Source organism: Macaca mulatta, chromosome X (genome assembly GCF_049350105.2).
Source record: "Macaca mulatta isolate MMU2019108-1 chromosome X, T2T-MMU8v2.0, whole genome shotgun sequence".
NCBI classification, from domain to species: Eukaryota; Metazoa; Chordata; class Mammalia; order Primates; family Cercopithecidae; genus Macaca; species Macaca mulatta.
In genome coordinates this window covers 159986354-159999545 of record NC_133426.1, presented here as the reverse complement: position 1 = coordinate 159999545, position 13192 = coordinate 159986354, and the positions used below count along the sequence as shown (strand labels likewise).

Below are 13192 nucleotides of genomic sequence, written 5' to 3'. Positions count from 1 at the left end.
ATTAACCGGGCGTGGTGGCGGGCGCCTGTAGTCCCAGCTACTCGGGAGGCTGAGGCAGGAGAATGGCGTGAACCCGGGAGGCAGAGTTTGCAGTGAGCTGAGATCGTGCCACTGCACTCCAGCCTGGGCGACAGAGCGAGACTCCGTCTCAAAAAAAAAAGAAACTTCTTGGGTCAAAACCAGATGACGTTGCTTAATGTTCATTTATTTTTAACCTACAAAAATTGCAGCTTCATCTTGTTCAACCTAATACACACGAAAGAGAATATGCTGCTTAGATGAATCATAAAGAATGATGATCAACTATTGCACATCTGTCCCCACTGACAGCCATCATGGACCCTTCTTTTTCCCTTCACAGTTAGTCCTAGCCTTTCCTTGGTTTTCTTTATACTTGTCCCAAATATGAATTAGCTTTAAACAATAAAGTATTTACTTTTGCAGCAATTTTTTTTTTTGTTTTATTTTTTAAAAAGTGTTAACTAGAATCACCATGCTGTACATCAGATCTCTGGAACGTCTCCATCCTGCATAACTGAAACTTGGTACCCTTTGGCCAGCATTTCCCCATTTCCCCTACCCCAGTCCTGGTGGCCACTGTTCCGCTCTGTTTCCATGAGGCTGACATTTTTACATTCTGCATGAGCGAGGTCATACAGTATTTGTCTTTCTATGCCTGGCTTATTTCACTTAATGTAATGTCCTCCGGGTTCCTCCATGTTGCAAATGGCAGGATTGCCTTCTTTTTATTATTTATTTATTTATTTATTTATTTATTTTTTTTTTTTTTTTTTTTTTTTTTTTGAGACAGAGTCTGGCTCTGTCGCCCGGGCTGGAGTGCAGTGGCCGGATCTCAGCTCACTGCAAGCTCCGCCTCCCGGGTTTACGCCATTCTCCTGCCTCAGCCTCCCGAGTAGCTGGGACTACAGGCGCACACTGCCACGCCCGGCTAATTTTTTGTATTTTTAGTAGAGACGGGGTTTCACCGTGTTAGCCAGGATGGTCTCGATCTCCTGACCTAGTGATCCGCCCGTCTCGGCCTCCCAAAGTGCTGGGATTACAGGCTTGAGCCACCGCGCCCGGCCTATTTATTTATTTATTTTTGAGACAGAGTCTTGCTCTGTTGCTCAGGCTGGAGTGCAGTGGCTCACTGTAAGCTCCGCCTCCCGAGTTCACGCCCTTCTCCTGCCTCAGCCTCCCGAGTATCTGGGACTACAGGTGCCTGCTACCACGCCCGACTAATGTTTTGTATTTTTAGTAGAGATGGGGTTTCACCGTGTTAGCCAGGATGGTCTTGAATTCCTGACCTCAGGTGATCTGCCCGCCTCGGCCTCCCAAACTGCTGGGATTACAGGCGTGAGCCACCACGCCCAGCCAGGATTGCCTTCTTTTTAAGGGCTGAATAGTGATCCATTGTGTATCTGTACCACATTTTCTTTATCCATTCATCTGTTGGTGGGCACTTCATTTGATTCCATATCTTGGCGATTGTGAGTAGTGCTGCAATGGACACGCAAGTGTAGATATTGCTTCAACATACCGATTTCATTTCCTTTGGATACATACCCAGAAATGGGATTGCTGGATTGTATGGTCATTCTCATTTTAAATATTTTGAGGAACTACCATGCATACCATTTTCCATACTGGCTGTACTAGTTTCCAATCCCACCAACAGTGTGGAAATGTTCCCTTTTCTCCACACCCTCGCCAAAGTTTGTCTTCTTTTGTGTTTTTTAAAACGGTCATTCTAATTTGAGCGAGGTGGTGTCTCATTGTGGTTTTGAGTTGCATTTCCCTGATGATTGGTGATGTCGAGCATTTTTTTTCTTTCTTTCTTTTTTTTTTTTTTTGAGATGGAGTTTTGCTCTTTCACCCAGGCTGGAGTGCAGTGGTGCGATCTCGGCTCACCTCAACCTCTGCCCCCCGGATTCAAGCAATTCTCCTGCCTCAGCCTCTGGAATAGCTGGGATTACAGGCACATGCCACCACACCTGGCTAATTTTTGTATTTTTAGTAGAGACAGGGTTTCACCATATTGGCCAGGCTGGTCCCGAACTCTTGACCTCAGGTGATCTACCCACCTTGGCCTCCCAAAGGGCTAGGATTACAGGCGTGAGCCACTGCACCCAGCTGATGTTGAGCATTTTTTAAAATAGACCTATTCGCCATTTGTATGTCTTCTTTTGAGAAATGCCTGTTCAGGTCCTTTGCCCATTTTTATTTGGGTTATTTATTTCTGGTGTTTATTTTTTCAATTTTCAATTTTTAATTTTTAGGAGTACATAGTAGGTGTAACTGGGTTATTTTAACTTGGTTAGAAAATACATTTGCTTGCTATTGAGTTGTTTGAGTTCCTTATGTGTTCTGTGTATTAACCTTGTATCAGATGGATGGTTTACAACTATGTTTTTCCATTCCGTAGGTTGTCTCTTCACTCTGTTGATTGCTTCCTCTGCTGTGCAGAAGCTTTTTAGTTTGATGCAAACTCATTTGTCTGTTTTTGTTTTGTTGCCTGTGCTTTTGGTGTCATTGAAAAACGTATTGCCCAGACCAGTGCCAAGAAATTTTTCCCCTAAGTTTCTTCTAGTAGTTTTCTAGTTTCGGGTCTCACATTTGAATCTTTAGTCCATTTTGAGTTGATCTTTGTGCATTGTGTGAGATAAGGGTCCAATTTCATTATTCTGCAAGTGAATATCCAGTTTTCCCAACACCATTTGTTGACAAGACTGTCTTTTGTCTATCATGTGTTATTGGCACCTTTGTCAAAGATCAATCAATTGTAAATGCATAGATTTATTTCTGGGTTCTCTATTCTGTTACATTGGTATATGTGTCTGTTTTCATGCCAGCACCATGCTGTTTTGGTTATTATAGCTTTGTAGTATATTTTGAGATCAGATAGCATGAGTCTTCCAGTTTTGTTCTTTTTGTTCAAGATTGCTTTGGCTGTTTGGGGTCACTTGTGGTTTCATATACATTTTAGAATTGCTTTTTCTATTTCTGTGAAAAATCTCATGGGAATGTTGATAGGGATTACATTGAATGTGTAGATCACTTTGGGTAGTATAGACATTTTAACAATGTTAATTATCCCAATCCATGAACACAGGATATCTTTCCATTTATTTGTGTTTTCTTCAGTTTCTTTCATCAGTGGTTTACAGTTTTCAGTGTATAGGTCTTTCACCTCCTTGGTTAAGCTTATTCCTAAGTATTTTATTTTTTATAGCTATTGTAAATGAGATTGTTGTGTTGATTTCCTTTTTGGATAACAAAATAAATCTTCTTTGATGATTTCTTTTTTAGAAAGTGCATTGTTAGCATATAGAAATGCTACTAGGTAGGGCATGATGGCTCACATCTGTAATCCCAGCACTTTGGGAGGCCAAGGCAGGAGGATCACTTGAGCCCAGAAATTCAAGACCAGCCCGGGCAACCAAACCAGACCCTGTCTCAATAATAGTAATAATAATAATAAAAAAAAGAATAGTAATTAGCCAGGCGTGATGGTGCACATTTGTAGTCCCAGCTACTCAGGAAGCTGAGGTGGGAGGAGCCCAGGAGGTCAAGCCTGCAGTGAACTGTGATCTAGCCACTGTACTCCAGGTGGAGTGACAGAGCAAGATTCTGTCTCAAAAAAAAAAAAAAAAAAAAAAAGAGAGAAAAAGAAAAGAAAAAAAGAAATGCTATTAATTTTTGTATGCTGATTTTGTATCCTGCACCTTGACTGAATTCTAATAGTTTTTTGGTGGAGTCTTTAGGGTTTTCTACATACAGGATTATGTGATCTGCAAACAGAGACAACTTAATCTCTCTCTCTCTCTCTCTTTTTTTCTTTTTAGATGAAGCGTCACTCTGTCGTCCAGGCTGGAGTGCAGTAGCGTGATCTCGGCTCACTGCAACCTCTGCCTCTCAAGTTCAAGTGATTCTCCTGCCTCAACCTCTTGAGTAGCTGGGATTACAGGCATGCGCCACCACACCCGGCTAATTATTGTATTTTTAGTAGAGATAGGGTTTCACTATGTTAGCCAGGCTGGTCTCGAACTCCTGACCTCAGGTGATCTGCCCACCTCGGCCTCCCAAAGTGCTGGGATTACAAGTGTGAGCCTCTGAGCCTGGCCTAATTTGAATTTTTTTTTTTCTTGCCTCATTGCTCTGGCTAGGCCTTCCAGGACTATGCTGAGTAGAAGTGGTGAGAGTGGGCATCCTTGTCTTACTCCTGATCTTAAAGGAAAAGTTTTCAGCTTTTCACCATTGAGTATGATGTTAGCTGTGGCTTTGTCATATATGGCCTTTATGATGTTGAGGTATATTCCTTCTATACCTAATTTGTTGAGAGTTTCTTTTTAATTTTGTTTTTTCTTTTTGTAGAGACAGGGCCTCTCTATGTTGCCCAGGCTGGTCTTGAACTCCTGGGCCCAAGTGATCCTCCTGCCTTGGCCTCCCAGAGTGCTAGAACTACAGGCATGCACCATTGTACCTGGCTAATTTGTGTTTGTTTGTTTTTTGAGACAGGGTCTTGCTCTGTCACCCCAAACTGGAGTGCACTGATATAATCCTGGCTCACAGCAGCCTCGAACTCCAGGGCTCAAGCCTCCAGAGTAGCTGGGACTACAGGCACATATCACCATGCCTGGTTAATTTTTAATTTTTTTTTTTGTAGACGTGTCTTGCTATGTTGCCCAGGCTGGTCTGAACTGGGCTCAAGAGATCCTCCTGCCTCGGCATCCCAAAGTGCTGAGATTACAAGTGTAAGCCACTGCACCAGGCCAAGAGCTATTTTTTTTTTTTTAAATCACGAAAGAACGTTGGATTTTGTCAAATGCTTTTTCTGCATCAATCAAGAAATGATTTTATTCTCCATTCTGTTAATGTGGTGCATTACATTTATTGGTTTGCATATATTGAACCACCCTTGCATCCCAGGGATAAATTCTACTTGCTCACGGTGAATGATCCTTTTAATGTGCTATTGAATTCGGTTTGCTAGTATTTTGTTGAAGATTTTTGCACCTGTGTTAATCAGGGATATTGGCCTGTAGCTTTTTTTCTTTTAGTGTTCTTGTCTGGCTTTGATATCAGGGAATTTTCTGACCTCATAAAATGAGTTTGGAAGTGTTCCCTCCTCTAGTGTTTTGGAAGTTTGAGAAGGATTGGTATTAGTTCTTTAGATGTTTGGTAGAATTTATCAATGAAGCCATCAGGTCCTGGGCTTTTCTTTGATGAGAGACTCTTTATTACTTGTCCAATCTCCTTACTCATTATTGGTCTGTTCAGATTTTCTATTTCTTCTTAAGTCAGTCTTGGTAGGTTGGATGTGTCTAGGAGTGTATCCATTTCTTCTAGGATACCCAATTTGTTGGAGTATAATTATTCATAGTAGTTTCTTTTCTCTCTCTCTCCTTTTTTTTTTTTTTTTTTTTTTTTTGGAGATGGAGTCTCACTCTGTTGCCCAGGCTGGAGTGCAGTGGCATAATCTCGGCTCACTGCAAGTTCCGCCTCCTGGGTTCACGCCATTCTCCTGCCTCAGCCTCCCGAGTAGCTGGGATTACAGGCATGTGCCACCATGCCCACCTAATTTTTTGTATTTTTAGTGGAGACAGGGTTTCACCGTGTTAGCCAGGCTGGTCTTGATCTCCTGACGTCATGATCCACCTGCCTTGGCCTCCCAAAGTGCTGGGATTACAGGCGTGAACCACTGCGCCCAGCCTATTCATAATAGTTTCTTATGATCCTTTGCATTTCTGTGGTATCAGTTATAATGTCTCATTTCTGATTGATTTATTCGAGTCTTATCTCTTCTTACTTGGTCTAGCTAGAGGTTTATTGATTTTATCTTTAAAAAAAATCCCAACTCTTAGTTTCATTGATCTTTTCTGTTATTTTTTTTTTTTTTTTTTTTTTTTTGAGACGGAGTCTCGCTCTGTCGCCCAGGCTGGAGTGCAGTGGCCGGATCTCAGCTCACTGCAAGCTCCGCCTCCCGGGTTTACGCCATTCTCCTGCCTCAGCCTCCGGAGTAGCTGGGACTACAGGCGCCCGCCACCTCGCCCGGCTAGTTTTTTGTATTTTTTTTTAGTAGAGACGGGGTTTCACTGTGTTAGCCAGGATGGTCTCGATCTCCTGACCTTGTGATCCCCCCATCTCGGCCTCCCAAAGTGCTGGGAATACAGGCTTGAGCCACCGCGCCCGGCCTCTGTTATTTTTCTAGTCTCTATTTCATGTATTTCTGCTTTGATCTTTGTTATTTCCTTCTTTCTGCTGACTTTGGGCTTATTTTGTTCTTCCTTTTCTAGTTCCTTGATGTGTAAAGTTAGGTTGTTTGAAATCTTTCTTACTTCTATTTTCTTTTCTTTTCTTTTTTTTTTTTCCAGTGACTCTTGTGCCTCAGCCTCCCAAGTAGCTGGGACTACAGGCATGTGCCACCATGCCCACTAATTTTTGTATTTTTAGTAGAGACGGGTTTTCACCATGTTGCTCAGGCTGGTCTTGAACTTCTGGCCTCAAGTGACCCACCAACCTTGGCCTTCCAAAGTGCTGGGATTATAGGTGTGAGCCACTATGCCCAGCTTCTTTCTTATTTCTTAATGGAGGCATTTAAGACTCTAAACTTCCCTCTTCGAATTGCTTTGCTGCACACTGCATTTTGTATGTTGTGTTTCCACGTTCATTTGTCTCAAGAGATTTTTTTTTTGGTTTCCCTTTTGATTTCTTCTTTGACCCATCGGTTGTTCAGGAGGGTGTTGTATATTTCCACATATCTGTGAGTTTTCCAGTTTGCTTTCTGTTAGTGATTTCTCTTTTGTGGTTGGGAAAGATGCTTAATGTGATTTGATCTTCTTGAATTTGTTAAGACTTGTTTTGTGGCCTAACATATGGTCTATCCTGGAGACTGCCCCATGCGCAGCTGAGAAGAAAGTGAATTCTGCTGCTGCTGGATGGAATGTTCTGTGTATGTCTGCTAGGTCCATTTGCTCTAGAGCAGTGGTCCCCAATCTTTTTGGCACCAAGGACCAGTTTCATGGAAGACAATTTTTCCATGGATGAAGGGTTGGGGGGTATGGTTTCAGGATGAAACTGTTCCACCTCAGATCATCAGGCACAACTTTGATCCCTCACATTCTCAGTTCATGATACGGCTCATGCTACTATGAGAATCTCATGCCGCTGCTGATCTGCCAGGAGATGGAGCTTAGGTGGGAATGCTCACTTGCCCACCAGTCACCTCCTGCTCTGCAGCCCAGTTCCTAATGGGCCACAGACCAGTACTGGTCAGTGGCCTGAGGTTGGGGACCCCTGGTCTAGAGTGTTGTTCAAGTCCTGCAGCATTATTATTTTTTTAACTTCCTTATAAATGGAATCGTACTGGATATATTTTTCTATAACCTGCTGTTTTTACTCCACATGACATTTGTGATAGACATCCAAGTTGATGCACACAACTGTAGTTTATTCATTTTTTTATTTTTTATTTTTTTAGACCTCTATGGTCTGACTCCGGGACATTTCTATTGGGACACTGGGACTGTTTCATTGTATGACTCTAACATAGATCTTTCATCTGTTCTTCTGCTAATGGACACTTGGGTTGCTTCTGGCTTTTGCCTATTAAAAAACATTTAAACATTATTTTAAGCATTATAAACAATGCTGCTGTGAGCGATTTTGTACATGCAATCTGGTGTGTAGGAGTGAAATTGTTAGGTTCTAAATGCACACATCTTCAACTATACTAAATAATGCTCATTGTTTTCCAAAGCGGTTGTCCCAGTTTGCCTGCCCCAGGGAAGTGTGAGTTCCTGCTGCTCTGTAGTACTGCCAACACTTGGTATTGTCAGACTTTACATTTCTGCCAATCAGTGGATGCAAAAAGATACTTCACTGTGGGCCAGACGTGGTGGCTCATGCCTGTAATCCCAGCACTTTGGATCACCTGAGGTCAGGAGTTTGAGACCTGACCAACATGATGAAACCCTGTCTCTACTAAAAACACAAAAATTAGCCAGGTGTGGTGGCATGCACCTGTAATCCCAGCTGCTCGAAAAGATAGAGTGAGACTCCAGTCTTCTGTACAAAGTGGGGCAGAGATGTGGGCACCCAACAGCTTCTTTGTTTTCTTTTTTCTTTTTTAATCTGCATAGCCAGTGCAAGGACAGTAGCTTCTTATAGAGACTTTCAATCAATCTTCTTGTTCTGCACTCCCCAACACATACACACACACACATTGTTTCTGAGTTATTTGGTGCCTCTGATTCTTGTGCAAACCACCTCTGCCACTGGCTGCCTCCCACTACTTTTTTCTGTGGAGATGCAAATTAAAGCCACAGTAAAATATCTTTTTTTTTTTTTTTTTTTTTTTGAGGCGGAGTCTCACTCAGTTGCCCAGGCTAGAGTGCAGTGGCGCGATCTCGGCTCACTGCAAGCTCCGCCTCCCGGGTTCACGCCATTCTCCTGCCTCAGCCTCCCAAGTAGCTGGGACTACAGGTGCCCACCACCATGCCCGGCTAATTTTTTTTATTTTTAGTAGAGACGGGGTTTCACCGTGTTAGCCAGGATGGTCTTGATCTCCTGACCTCGTGATCCGCCTGCCTCGGCCTCCCAAAGTGCTGGGATTACAGGCGTGAGCCACCGTGCCCGGCCACCTTTTTTTTTTTTTGAGATGGAGTCTCACTCTATCACCCAGGCTGGAGTGCAATGGCACAATCTCAGCTCACTGCAACCTCTGCCTCCCGGGTTCAAGCGATTCTCCTGCCTCAGCTTTCCGAGTAGCTGGGATTACAGGTGCACGCCACCACACCTGGCTAATTTTTGTATTTTTAGTAGAGACAGGGTTTCTCTTCCTGAAATGCAGAGGTGGAGATGTCAGGTTGGTGAAAGGAGGCAGTATTTCTTTTTTTTTTTTTTTTAATTGAGACGGAGTCTCGCTCTGTCGCCCAGGCTGGAGTGCTGTGGCCGGATCTCAGCTCACTGCAAGCTCCGCCTCCCGGGTTCCCGCCATTCTCCTGCCTCAGCCTCCCGAGTAGCTGGGACTACAGGCGCCCGCCACCTTGCCCGGCTGTTTTTTGTATTTTTTAGTAGAGACGGGGTTTCATCGTGTTAGCCAGGATGGTCTCGATCTCCTGACCTCGTGATCCCCCCCTCTCGGCCTCCCAAAGTGCTGGGATTACAGGCTTGAGCCACCGCGCCGGGCCAGGAGGCAGTATTTCAAATGACTTCTTTTCCTGGTGCCTGGTAGCCTTTGACCCCACGGCATATCATGGTGCAACACCCTGCTCTTGTCAACTGGGGTCAGGTTCCTGGGAAAGGCACTGGGCACCGTCAGGTTAGAGCCCCTGTGCAAGCTGAGGTGGGACATTGGCTCCTTGGGACCATCCATGCCGAGCCCCTCCTGGACAGGCTTCATAATCCTCAGGCGAGCATGTGCCCCGGTATAAAGACTACTCTTCTATAACGTCAAATCAGAGCACTGGCAAGAGACATGCAGGGTCACATGGTGCTTTCTCCCTCCTTTCTGGCTGGAGACTTAGACTGTTCCAAACAGATGATGATTCACTGCGTCACCGAGCATGGGCAGCATATGAGACTGCAGACACCCTCAATCACATCATTCTTGTATTCACCTAGTGGTTGCTATGTAGCTCTACGCCAGGCACTGTGCTACCAGACACTGAGGATCCGGTAGGGAGCGAGAGGGACTTTGGGGACTGAGTCAATAGGACACAGGCTAGTGGAATAGGGAAGGATGACAGAGACAGAGGGTCAGATGATCCCCACGGTTCTGCCTGGGGCACCTGAAGGGAAGTCAGAAAGGAAGCCAGGTTGAAGAGGGATGGCAGTGAGTTTTGTGTCTGGTCTGCAGGACAGGGATGCCAGGTTCGGGGGAGGACAGGTAGGAGGTGTGCGTCACAGGTAGAGGCAATTGCTGTATGGGCCTGGGGTTTGATGGGAAGAGACGCTAAATCATAGTTCATGATTCTTTTTCAAAATTGTAATGCAAAGAGCCCTCATGCATTTTATAGCATGTGCTGTGCAAGTTTTGGGGGTGTCAGGAAGGAGAAACATGCTCCTTTGTCTCCTGAAGCTCACAGGCTAGCGGACATGGCAAACACGTAAGAGAAGGGAGAAGTCAGTCCGCAGAGAGCAGCTTTGGGTTTGCCTCTGATGCTGGCCCTGGCCCAGTTCAACCAAATCCAATGGAAACAGAGAGCTGAGAAAGCGGGAGAGTTGAGCTCACTGATGCTTGGATTTTACAGATGAATCTGGATGTGGTTTCTCCCAGTGCTGACATCCAGGCACTGCAGGTGCCACAGAGAAACATGGAAGGGCCTTGTGGAGACCATCGCACCTGGCATCCTTCCCCCTTTTAGAACTGGAGCGAGACAACCATGCCTGCTATCACTACTTCTTTCTTTACAGTGTCGGTCCAACACTGTAATGGTCTGACAGTCCTGCAGGCTGGAAGCCCAGGATCATGGTGCCAGCAGGGTGGGTTTCTTCCAAGGCCTCTCTTCTGGGTGGTGGCCTCACGTGGCCTTTCCTCTGTGGGCACGTGCCCTTGGTGCTTCCCATCACTTTTTTCCAAGTTCACTCTGATCCCTTGAATCAGTTATCACTCCCCAACTTGTTTTCCAGCTTCTGTGATGTTCCTGGCAGGCGCTCCTCTCACTCTCTGCTGTGAACTCTTCCCTTTTACATCTGCAATCCCTTTGCATTCCTTTTAGTGGCGTTTGGAGAAGAAGGAAGGGCTGAAGTTGTTCCCACTCATGTCTTTCGCCCCCAGGTGCCCGTGGTGTTTCAGCTCCCAGTGGTGCCTGGAGGGAGATCACTCTGTAGTTCATAATATTATTTCTATTTTTTACTTTTTTTTTTTTTGAGATGGAGTTTTGCTCTTGTCGCCCAGGCTGGAGTGCAGCAGTAGGATCTTGGCTCAGTGCAACCTCTGCCTTCCAGTTTCAAGTGATTCTCCTGCCTCAGCCTCCCAGGTAGCTAGGATTACAGGTGCCCGCCACTACGCCCAGCTAATTTTTGTATTTTTAGTAGAGACGGGGTTTCATCATGTTGACCAGGATGGTCTCGAATTCCTGACCTCAGGTGATCCACTCACCTTGGCCTCCCAAGGTGCTGGGATTAGAGGCGTGAGCCACCGCGCCTGGTCACACGTTTTTTCTTTTCTTTTTTTTCTTTTATTTTTTTTAAATTTCCTCATAGTACTGCTTGGGTTACATGGCTTAAGCTTTTGTACATAGTTTTCATTGTTCAGTTCTAAATGCTTTTAGATTTTCATTATAATTCTTCTCAGACCAGTGCATTAGTTTTAATTTTTTTAATTTAAAAAATAATTTAATTTATTTTTATAGAGATGGGGAGGGGGTCTCACTATGTTGCCTAGGCTGGTCTTGAACTCCTGGGCTCAAGCGATCCTCCCGCCTTGGCCTCCCGAAATTCTGGGATTATAGGTGTGAGGCACCATGTCTGGCCAATAGTGTATCTTTAAATTTCCAAACATAGGGGAGCCCTTAGTTTTAGTTTGGTTGCCAATTTATGCCTTTATTCTATTGCATCAAGAACATGGCTGGTGTGATGTGAGTTCTTTTGCTATTTGCTGAGTCTTGTTTTGCAGCCTAGGATATGGTGAGTGTTAGTAAATGTCCAAGGTGAACTTAAAAACAATGTGTGGTCTGTAGTTTTTGGGTGTCCACTAAATTAAGCTTGTTCAACTTTTCCATATTCTTTTTTTTTTTTGACAGAGTCTCACTCTGTTGCCCAGGCTGGAGTGCAGGGGCACGATCTCAGCTCACTGAAACCTCAAGTTCAAGTGATTCTCCTGCCTTAGCCACCTGAGTAGCTGGGATTACAGGCACTAGCCACCACATCTGGCTCATTTTTATATTTTTTATTTTAGTTTCAGCATGTTGGCCAAGCTGGTCTCGAACTCCTGACCTCAAGTAATCTGCCTGCCTTCGCCTCCCAAAGTGTTGGGATTACAAGCATGAGACGCTATGCCTGGCCCAATTTTTCTACATTCTTACTAATTGAGTCTGCTTAGACCAGCAGTTCCAGTGAGAGGTGGTATAATTTCCTGCATGGAGAATGTGCTTTTTTTAAATTAATTTTTCCTTTTCTTGTTTTGTAGTCATTTGAGGCTCTATCATTATGCAGGCACACAAGATCAGAATGGCTAATGCTTATTTTTTTTCCTGTCACCCAGGCTGGAGTGCAATGGCGTGATCTTGGCTCATGGCAACCTTCTCCTCCCAGGTTCAAGCAGTTCTGCCTCAGCCTCCCAAGTAGCTGGGACAACAGGTATGAGCCACCACGCCTGGCTAATTTTGTACTGCAGTAGAGATGGGGTGTCACCATGTTGGTCAGGCTGGTCTCGATCTCCTGACCTCAGGTGATCTGCCCGCCTTGGCCTCCCAAAATGCTGGGATTACAGGTGTGAGCAACCACGCCTAGCCGCTAATACTTCTTTTAAAATAATTTACTTATTTATGTATTTATTATTTTCCCCCACCCCTCCCCCGCCAGTGAATGCTTTGGAATGAATACTCATCAGTATGCTGCAACCTCTTTTGATCCTAATAATGATTTTGCCCTGGAGCCTAGTTTGTACGATATGAGCTTCTCTCCACTAGCTTCCTTTTGCATGGTCTTTGCCAGATGTGTCTCCTTCTATCTGTAGCAATTAGAGTCATTCCAGCTATGTGTCAAAAATAAACAAAAGGGGTTTATGATCAAGCATGGGCGACTTACACAATCGTCAGAAGAAATAGAGGAACAACTTCCAGCCCTCTGAATCGGCCACTTCCTGGGATCAGGAATAAATCCTAATCTCAAAATGCAGGTAAACAGTCTACCTCCTGTCCCCTAAATGAGATGCCAAGCATGCCCCTCCCCTCAGCCAGGCTGTCTCCATCCAAACTTCAACGACCACTGGCCTCCCTGCTGACCCACGTCCCACTGAGGAGCACCAAGCTCTGAACCAACTGCCTGTGCACCATCCCCTCAGGCTGCACCTGCTCCCCAGGTCTGCCCCTCCTTTGGAGCTGCCTCTGTCCACCAAGGGTGCTGTCACTCACCTAACCTTCCAAACCAGAACCCAGTGGCACCTTGCTGCCCCCCCCACTCCCTGAAGAAGCTGCCCCCATGCCTGTCAAGTTCTTCCAACTGCTCGAAACTTCTGGAACTTCAG

General features: G+C 44.9%; 1 long non-coding RNA gene across 1 annotated transcript in view; it reads left to right on the top strand.

The window, feature by feature from the left end:
- The window catches only part of LOC144338621 (uncharacterized), a 30459-nt gene that overhangs the window by 5536 nt on the left and 11731 nt on the right, over nucleotides 1–13192 (top strand). Inside the window, exons 2-5 of the long non-coding RNA XR_013412871.1 lie at nucleotides 3846–3925; nucleotides 4667–4754; nucleotides 12209–12303; nucleotides 12683–12844. This is a non-coding gene — a long non-coding RNA (uncharacterized LOC144338621). The remainder of the gene's footprint in view (nucleotides 1–3845; nucleotides 3926–4666; nucleotides 4755–12208; nucleotides 12304–12682; nucleotides 12845–13192) is intronic.